This window comes from Drosophila willistoni, unplaced genomic scaffold, assembly GCF_018902025.1.
Source record: "Drosophila willistoni isolate 14030-0811.24 unplaced genomic scaffold, UCI_dwil_1.1 Seg190, whole genome shotgun sequence".
NCBI lineage: Eukaryota > Metazoa > Arthropoda > Insecta > Diptera > Drosophilidae > Drosophila > Drosophila willistoni.
In genome coordinates, this window is record NW_025814154.1 from 146,378 (window position 1) to 156,419 (window position 10,042).

General features: G+C 38.6%; 1 pseudogene; it reads right to left on the reverse strand.

Annotated features, from left to right (window-relative positions):
* Nucleotides 1-352: 352 nt before the first annotated feature.
* Nucleotides 353-9,742, reverse strand: LOC6653371 (annotated as a pseudogene).
* Between the last annotated feature and the right edge of the window lie 300 nt (nt 9,743-10,042).

Consider the following 10,042-nt stretch of genomic DNA (forward strand, 5'->3'; position numbering starts at 1 on the left):
AAGTTGTAGTTGATTTTCATTGCGATTATAAATTATATTTGAATCATATCGTATCTATATGCTAAATCTAACACATACTAAATTAGTATGTGACTAGAAGTATAAGTAGTTTATCTAGTTTTCTCTAATTATTCCTTTTTTTTATTAGTTTTTTTTTTGCTAATTATTCATTCCACTTACTGGGACTGTGTGTGTGTGTGTATTTGTGGTTGCTAATAATACTTAAAGTTTTAATAAAAAGGAGTTTTTTTTTCATTTTGTTTGCTTCGTTTCTTTGTATGTACATAAGAAATGCTTCTAGTTTTGATTAGTATTGGGAGAATCGGGGGACGAACTGATTGAATTTCAGTTTTTAGTCCCTCTCCTCGTATTTGGGCACAAAGGAACCCAAGCCGCCCATTTGGGCACACTGACTCCTGTCATAGAGTGACATCTTGAGACGTTTGCATTTATCACGGCGATTCTTGAACCAGAAGTGCACATTCTTGCTCTCCAGGCGGGGGAATTTTTGCCTAAAAAGATGCCAAACAAAAACGAAAGAACACGAAATATGCTAGCAAAGGGTCTTAACTGGATTGGGTTCTCGTTGATGCTCACCTGTAGGGCATGGTGTTCAAGTCCTCGGTGTATTTGAGTATCAAATTGTGCGACGGATGCGTGTTCATGGCAAACCATTGCTCCAATTTGGGCACTTCGGTGACCGGATTGATGAAAGTGCGATTCCTTTTGCGTCGCTCCTCATTCGAGATGCTCGAGAGATTGAGCCCGGCCCCGGTAAGAGCATTCGGTTGCATACCAGCCGCAGCTGCTGCAGCTGCCGCCGCCGCAGCTGCCGCCTGGCCACATGCTGGCATGTAATGGCTCATGTACATGAAGGATTGCGAGAACATCGAATTGGGTACCATGGGAAAGGGCAATTGTTGATCCTTGTGCGAGGCGGCCACCAAATTGCCATCCATGGCCGGCGAGGGGGAACGAAATTCATCCAAATGACTGGCATCGTTCTCATTGTCATTGTCCTCCAAGTCATCGTCATCCATATCCAGATCATCTTCCTCCTCTTTGGGTGTGCTGCGGCATTTCGGGGTGGTCAACTCATTCTCATCAGATTGCCCATGCTCATGCTGGGCTGGCTACCAGCACTCGAGCTGGAGTTCTGCCCTAATTGGGCTTCATGATGCTGACTCAGATAACCGTTCATGGCCGCGTGTCCCAGGGCACTCATTGTGGTGGTCACATTGCCCCTCATCTCAGCCCGTTTCTGGGCTGCGCGAGCATTCTTAAACCAGTAGACCACATTATTGACATCCAAAGGCTTGCGACCTCGACGCGACTCCAAGGCATTCAATTGCACCACATAATTCTGAATATGCTGGCGTGAAGGATGGGGATTCTCTTGGAACCATTTCTGCAATTTGGGCAACTCCATTTCCGGATCGAAACTGGTTCGCATGCGAGTCTTCTAATTGGCATACTGAGGCGGAGCATGTGACCCTCCATGATGATGATGATGATGTATCGAAGGATGCATGGCCGGATGCATAGATGGATGTACAAGCATACCAGAATGATGACCGCGACCAGCAGCCACACCCCCAGCCCCACCCTGTCCAGCACTGGGATGATGGGCAGCGGCCACTGCCTCATTGGCCAGCAACAAACTCTCTCGGCTGCCCATGGAACCGGCATGAGCTGCTGCTGCGGCAGCCGCAGCCATTGCTGCAGTGCCCACTCCCACAGGAAAATCGACCAATTCATTGGGTCCTGCCCCCACCGGCACAGCAGACGGCGCTGTCATGAAGGGCAACATTTTGGGGGTCATGGCTGTGGCCTGGGGAGAGAGTTGATTTGACCACCATTGATCGAATTTGCGACGCAAATCATCCGATATATCCCCACCGGGCATGGCATATGTATTCTGATGCGAACTGCGACAAATCTGTGAGAGCGTTACCCACAAAGATACAAAGGAAAAGACACATGGAAAAGCATTACAAGAGGGTCCAAAAGAGGGACAGGTTGGGAATGTATTATAGAGTTAATAGTGACATTTTGGAGACTTTCTTTTTCTATTGTTAGAGAAGGTTAACTCAGTTTATAACAAGAGCCCTAGAGATTTAACTCCTTGAACTTCTAAAACGATTTCTGATTTACTAAATTCTGCCAAGACAAAACTTAAGCTAAGGCCATAAATAATAGTTGAGGCTTTCGAAAATTCTTTTAGTTTATTTTATCTTTCATTTGGTTGTTTTGCAACAATGTTATAAGCCCTGTTGGACTGAAAAGACCAACGACATAGCAGCTTATGCGATTAAAATTGAATTTAACAAATAGTGAAACAGACTACAGAAATAGAATTTGTGTTCGTGGTATATACAGATACAGATAGATATTTCCAATTCACTCGGGGCCCCAATATTACGGCTACCGATGAATTAAATGCTCAAAAAAAGATATGGCTTTCTGCTCTATTCTACACTAGTCCACCAATACTCTCTCTCTGTCACTCTCCTCCGCCTGTTCCTGCAAGCTTTACTCTGCTCGTCACCCAAATACGTGAGCTTCTGCTCATGGACATAGAATAGATAATGTCTCTATGAGTTGGCTGGTCGGTTGGTTGGTATTTGCTATCAGCTAAGGAGGCGCCCCAAATCACTTAAGCTGCTCGAAACACACTCACACACACACACACACACACAGAAAGGGTGGTATGAAAGAAGGGTGAGGTGTGGGATGGGGTGGTATGGGATAGACACCTAATTGTAAGTAAAATGGGTTGACGCGTTGTCTTATGCCGACTTTGGGGTTCGGGGGTATTACTAAATTGATTTTCCTATCGCGTATTTGTTATTAGAGAGAGACAAAGAGCCAGAGAGGGAGTGAGAGGGAGGAAGAGACTGCTTTGCTAATATTAATCAGGGCCAAAAAAACTCTAGTCACAATATCAATTGAAGGGTATTTCGGGCCGTGATTTCTGTTTGATGATGATAGTGAGGGTGATTTATGATCCAAATGCAATGATATCAATCGTAAGCAAAAGCACGAGGAGAAGCCGCTGACTAGCCTGGGTTCCCCTCACCACCATCACACACACACATAGTCCAATGTGGGTCATGTGAGTGCAGTAACGAAAGGAACGCCACACGATCACGATGGGCTAAGTCGTAATAAACCAATGGTAGGTAGGTTAAATCTTTAATTTGCCAAAAATAACTTTTGCAATTCCTGCAATCTTCATTAAAATTGAAATTTAATGAAATATGCCTTAAGATTATCTGTAGGAGATAGAAGCCTCCCATTCAAGTGATAGAGACTTACTCCATCTTATGTTGGGTGGTTAAAAAGAGTCAAAAAGAGAGACCACTTGAAAAGCATTGAATGAATATAAGTGAAAATAATGATTTTGGTATTAGGTAAATACTGTGTCTAAGACAAAAGTTAACTAGCTGTAAGCCTATCAGACTTCAGATATAGACATACCTATATGTATACAGTAGAATCCGCTTATAACGATTCCGCTTATAACGTCCGACCGGTTATAGCGACTAAAGTTCGATGAGTTTCGTCCCAATACAAACCTTTATGAAAGGGCCTCAGGTTAGTACGTCTTCCGAATATAACGTCGGTCCCTTAAGCGTCGTTTTAGCCGGATTCTACTGTAGTACTCTTCCTATATCCCAACTACTTCCATAATTAAAAAGAAGTAAGTATTATCAAAAATACTTATCCCAAATTTAGCTTACTAAAACAGAACACATGACTAAATGAGTGTCAAACTAGCAGCCAAATAACTTGTGAATAAGGTCCTTAATATCCTTTTACAGTTTCAACAATTCTTATTAAACTGACATGATTTTTGCTAGCTTTTGAATTACAAGCACAGTTGAATTTGAGAATAAATCCTTGAGCCTAAATCTCATTTCCTTTGGAATAGTTTCATAAGCCTTTCAAGCTGATTTCAATAAAGTGAAATGAACAGACAACGAGATATAAATACAGAGAAAGGGAAAGTGGCATGGAAGGAGGGCAAGTGATGAGGGGAAGGCAGAGAAGAGAAACTGACGATAAGCGTAAAGCTGATTAAAAACTGAAAACTATTGCAAAAAAGGATTAGTTAAGTGAACCAAATAAATGAACTCGAACTCGAAACTCACTCGCAGGCTTAACAAGGCATCAAATTTTTGCTTTGTAGTCATTATCAAAACATTTACCAAATGATTTTCATATGCAAAGATGCAAATAGAGAGAGGGAGAAATAAGGGCGAGGTGAAGAAAGAAATACAACGTGTGTGTGTCGGTGTGTGTATGTATGTCTTTATGCCTCACTTGCCGCAAATTAGCGGTTTGAGTTTCGAGAGTTTTGGCAAAAAGTTTTTAGCTACTTTTCAAGACGACAACGGATAATATCCTAGACTCGTCCTCCACTCTTTTCTCTCTCTGATTTTCTCACTCCCCTCTTACTCCCTCTCTCTATCTATGTGTGGGTGTGCGCTTTGTCTCGTAAACCGCTTATAAATCATTATAGAATTTTGCCATTTCATCGTGTGTCTTAGGTACTAGTTAAAAATCTTTCACCCTTCCCCATCAAAGTGAAGGGACATCCTGTAGAGCGGAGTACAGCATGTGATTGCAGCACAAGCAATTTAAGCAATTTATCCTTGATCTCACCCAGTGGCGAGGTCTTGGCTCGAATGTATTATAAATACATCAAAGGATGACAATACGCAAAGTGATCACCGAGGTAAGCTCACCCAGTATATCACTAACTGGTATAGCCGGATTATCGGAGATCTGTTCCAATGGTATGGGTTTCAAATGTTGATAATAAGAGAGCCTAAGAAGGAAATTTTACCTTATGCAGATAGATATTTAAATAAGCAATTAAAACATATTTTTTCTACCCCACCCCCAAAATGTTTATATATATATTGTAATAAATTATTGTTCATGCGGTTAGCCACAGCATTTGGTTTTAAACTGCTTACATGGAATAATTAATAAAGGCATTTTAGACCCAAATTCAGCTCCACCCCAGTCACCCCTTTTCATCCCTTTTACTGTCTAATTTGGTTCGTTTTTTTTTTTTTTGCATTTAAACTAGTTTCTGTCCATTATCTACTTAAATATTATTTTTATCAAAATATTTATTTTTTGGATCCAAATCGAAGTTGAAAATTGCAATTGCAACGAATCGGATCGAGTGATGAAGGGGGAGGGGGGGTTCTATAGTAGGCAAATAGGCTTAAAGCCCAAACCCCAGTAACATAATGGTATTATTAATTATTCCAATTATAAAAATTGTAAGCAGTGCACAACAATGAGTAAGAGAGAGAGAGAGAGGGGAAGAGATCAGACCATATGAGAGGGGAAATAGGGTCAGAGGATTGGCGAGCCGATTGGCATTGGCGCTTTTCAATTTCTGGCATTCTGGGTGGCCCAAACTCATTCGAAATAAGTCAAAAAGAACTGGCTGACCAACGAACACATACACAAAAAATAAGTTCAACCCAATTATATGCGATTTTTATTGTGGGTGAGCAAGTGTGTGAGTGGGTGTGTGTGTGTGTGTTGGCCGTGCAAATCGTTTAATTGCCATGAAAACCTCATATGAGGGCGAATTGGCATTAAAAATAAATACATCAATTGTGTATGTAAGTAGGGAAAAAAAGTTGAAAAACTGGTTGAAAAGGCACCCAACAAATGAGGGATAAGTTGTAATTCATTAAATAATCACAATAAAAATAATAATAAATGAATCATTGCAGTATATATCCATACATATTATAAAAGGTAGATAAAACAATACAATCGCAAACACATTTAATATTATACACAGCAAAAAGTTAAGAAATGTGTAGAATGGTTTTGATTTTGTGAGACAGTTGCTTTCACATGACCTATTGAATGCTCATCATTGAGGCCAATTGGCTGGGATTCAATCAATTTACATAGAAGCATATTCTTTGGCAAGTCCTTGTTTACAGGATCAGACAAATTTGATCATACAAATTACCTATCTGTCTAGCTTTCAGAAAAGAGTTTTCTGTCTTTATATTAAATAAGTTATAAACATTGTTAATATTTTTTCCAAAACCTTGCAAAATGTTTAAAAATTCAAAGTGACAATATACATATCTAGATTTTTAATGGTTTATATTTAATAAAAATATATCTCTTTTTATATAAAAACCTTTCTTTTCCTTTAATCTCTTCAAAATGTATTAATGATAAGTTTACGATAAACTAATAAATTAGTAACATAAAGTATTATGTACAGAATATGTATTTGTCATAGATTGAATTAGGCATTTCTAAGAATTTGAATTGTGTGCCTTCGTTTAAGGCGAATTGATCTGTGTTGAGTAATGAAAAACATGACTGATGAATAACTGTATAACACTGGAAATGTGCGATGACAGGATATACTGTCGTCGAGTGTGGCTCAGTGTGCGGTTGACAGAAATCAGTCTCTTTTACTATTGAAATTCAACCTGAACATACGTCGAGACTCGCTGCTCAATTCTAGTGATACAAATGGAAGCCAATAATGGAAACAATGATTCAGGAATCTGTGAATCCCCCAACTCTCCGATATATTTATAAAATAAAAGGAAAATTTCTACAAAAGATTTATTTTAATCAAAACTGGGTTTTATTTTTATTTATTTTAATAAACTAACTAACTAACTAGAATCAAATATTTTATAACTAATCTGACTCGTCTAATATGTTGTTATATAGAGACTTATAGTCCTGCTGATTAAGAATTTAGAATCTGCCAGAGCAGCCGAATATTCCCTAATTATATAATTCAGAGTAAAATATTTCGCTGCCAGGGCGGTCAAACAACGCGCCAAATAAAAAATAACATTTGCCAACACTGAAATTTAGCTATAGCCGATTTTTTCACTTTTCAACACTGAAATCTCGAGTTGCTTAGGTAAATATTTACCAAATTTTCTAGTTTAGATTTTTAAAGATATTTTTAAGGATAGCAAATCTCTTTCAAATATAGTTAAAAGTCAAATCTTAAATACAAAATTTGGGGAAAGGAAGGAAACAAAATCAAAGAGTTGTGTATGAATTTGTTAAGGTATTTATTAAGTGTTCAGTAAAATTTGTAAAATGAGACACATGAATAAAAAACTCAAAAACATACATAAGTAAAAAGAAGCAGCACCAAGATTAAAATAATCTCATTTTTGTTTTTGTTATAAGTCCATCAGTAGATATTCTGATTTAGCGTGTTGAAAATTCCATGAAATATTTTTTTTTTTTTAGTCTCATTTTATTATTTCAACATATTAGCAGGGAAATTCAGTTAATGGTGCATGCTATACGCATATTTTGCACCCCCCTCTTTAGCCATCCCTTCCTCTGCTATTCAAATTTGCCGCGCATTTATAAAATAGCTGGCCAAAATGTAGACTGAGCCTATGGAATAGGACAACAATGGATGGGAATTTTGTGTAGGCGCAACCAAATAATAAACTCATTAAATCCATTATCCCTGCAACCATGATTTCGGATGTGAGTTTCGAATGGAATGGCATAGAAACGGGATGGTGTAGTGTTTCACCCGAAATGCATATGAAAAGGATTCAATGTTTAAAAGGGTATTGAATGCACCTGCCATACAGCCTATGCCGAGTGTGTGTATGTATGTGTCAGTGTGTGTGTGTTTTGGTGATTTTGTGGTGAAAACTCTCGCAGAGCCTAAAGCCAACCAATGAAGCATACCACTAATTGTTGCATCATCAGCTACCATTTAAAATAAAATGCTTTCTCTTTCCAGACAAAACTTTAAGTTGCCCATCATTATCATCCACATTCTGGTCCAAGAGAAGCAGCAGACAACATAGACGGAGGATTATCCTTATTAGCATTATCAGTAGAAAAATAATCAAAACAGCCAGAGAGAAAACAAATTGAATTTAAAAAGAAGGCAAAAGCCAAGCCACAGCAGCAGCATCCATCGAAAGGAATAAGGAATAACGTTTAAGAGCACAACCTTCAAACCCCAACCAACTCGCAGGACCAGACATTGACTCGATACCTCTAAGCTGACAAACGATTTCCACATAGAATTATTTCTTGTTCCCCACGAGCCACGCGGCTTAAGATTTATTAACCTGAGAATTGAAGGCAATGGAAATAATAATAATAATTCGATAGGCAAGTTGCCAACACGACTTTGAATATACCCTGCAAGAAGTATGAAAGTGAATGATAATATAATGATACTCGTGTTTTTTAATGCCAAGTCAAATGTCTTTGAATTTTGTGTTAAAAATATTGGAAAAATGTTAAAATTAATAACTAACTTTGTTAAGAGAATGGATTTGGCTTTAAATGGATCTTTTATATAAATTTCTGCAATGCAGTTAAAAGTTCTTTAAGTAGGTAAGGTTATTTTATACATTTTGGAGCTATATAAAGTTGTTTTTTATAGAAAAGTCAAAAAAAAACTTTGAACAAGAAAGAAAATTGAAATTTTTTTCTAGTAAACACAGAAAACAAAGGCATAAGGGAAGGGAACAAAATGAAAAGGAAAATGTCCCTAAAGGTTAGTTTGTAGTTAAAGTTGATATCATGAATGGAAAACTGCAAAAAACTAAGAGATTTTGAGAAGAAAAACATCATCAACTATTATATATTTTAGAGATCATACACAAGAGATTGTAAGAAAAAAGACATCATCAATTTAAATATATCATATATTTTTTTGGAACTGTACAAAAGGTCAATTTGATAAAGCATTTTCTCCTACTCTATTCTCAGCCTGATGAAAAAGCTTTTCACTATCCCAGGGTAATTTAGGTATTCTCGTTTACCACCTAATTACAGGGTATAATAATCAAATTCTGACAATCTCACTGGCCTCGTTTCTCCAGCTCTATGGTTTTTTTCTTCTCTCTCAGCATTGCCTAAATTGAATGTTGAAAATAAATGATTATTAGCCGAAAGGGAGGATAATAACCAGAAAAGACACCCTTCTCCATTTACAAGCTGAAAATTCCAAGTTTCTTATTATATATACATTTATTTAACTATGTATATGTATGTATGAATTTTGTAATCTTTTAAGAAATTTTTTCAGGCATAAAATAGTTGGCAAAGTTTTCAATGTGTTCACATAAGAAATTGACCAATTGGCTGGCCGACTAGCTGACCAGCAGCAAATAATTAGAAATTTTACCTTCTTGAAGGACATCAAAACGATTTAATCCTTACATAAAACACTCGAACACACACACATAGAGTGGGAGAGAGAGAGAGAGAGAGAGAAAGGAAAAGGATTGTCTTTGCCAAAACGGTGAAGGTATGACCTGAAGCAGCCATGACCGCTCAGAATTTGTGTTAATTCAAATGTTACTTCGCCACTTTGTCTGGAAAGCCAATCCGTTAGGTTAGGGATCAGCCTATGGGTCCATCTTCCCTTTGTAGAAGTGGACCATCTGCGTTGCCACTCCTCCATGCTCGCTCGTCTGGCCGCTGCTTTTGCTGCGCTTTTTTCCGCCTGCGTCAATGCCACGGTTTGTCTCCTAATAAAAATAAACTTCGCTTCGCGTGCTAGCAGATCGATTGGAGTCATCCCAGCTATGACCAGAGCCGCCTCGTCCGAGACAGTTCGGAAGGCACGACATACCCGAATCGCTGTCAGTCGATATGTAGACTCCATCCCGCGCCGATATGTTGATTGCTCCATCGCGGATACCCATACAGGTGCATCATATAGCATGACCGACCTTAGTACCGACGCTAGCAGTAGCCGTTGCATTTGTCTTGGGCCCTGTTGTTGAGCAGGATGCGATTTATAGCTCGCCCAATGTCCGCAGCTTTTATGTTGGCATGATCCAAATGCTCTCTAAAGCTGAGTCTGGTGTCCAGCATCACTCCCAGGTATTTTATTGCCCTTATCGATTCAATCGTACGGGTCTCAAGTGAGATTTTCGCCCTTTCAACAGTTTTCCAGCTGCTTATTAGCACAGCCTCTGTTTTGTGGTCTGCAAGTTGAAGTCCTGAGTTGGCTAGCCACTGC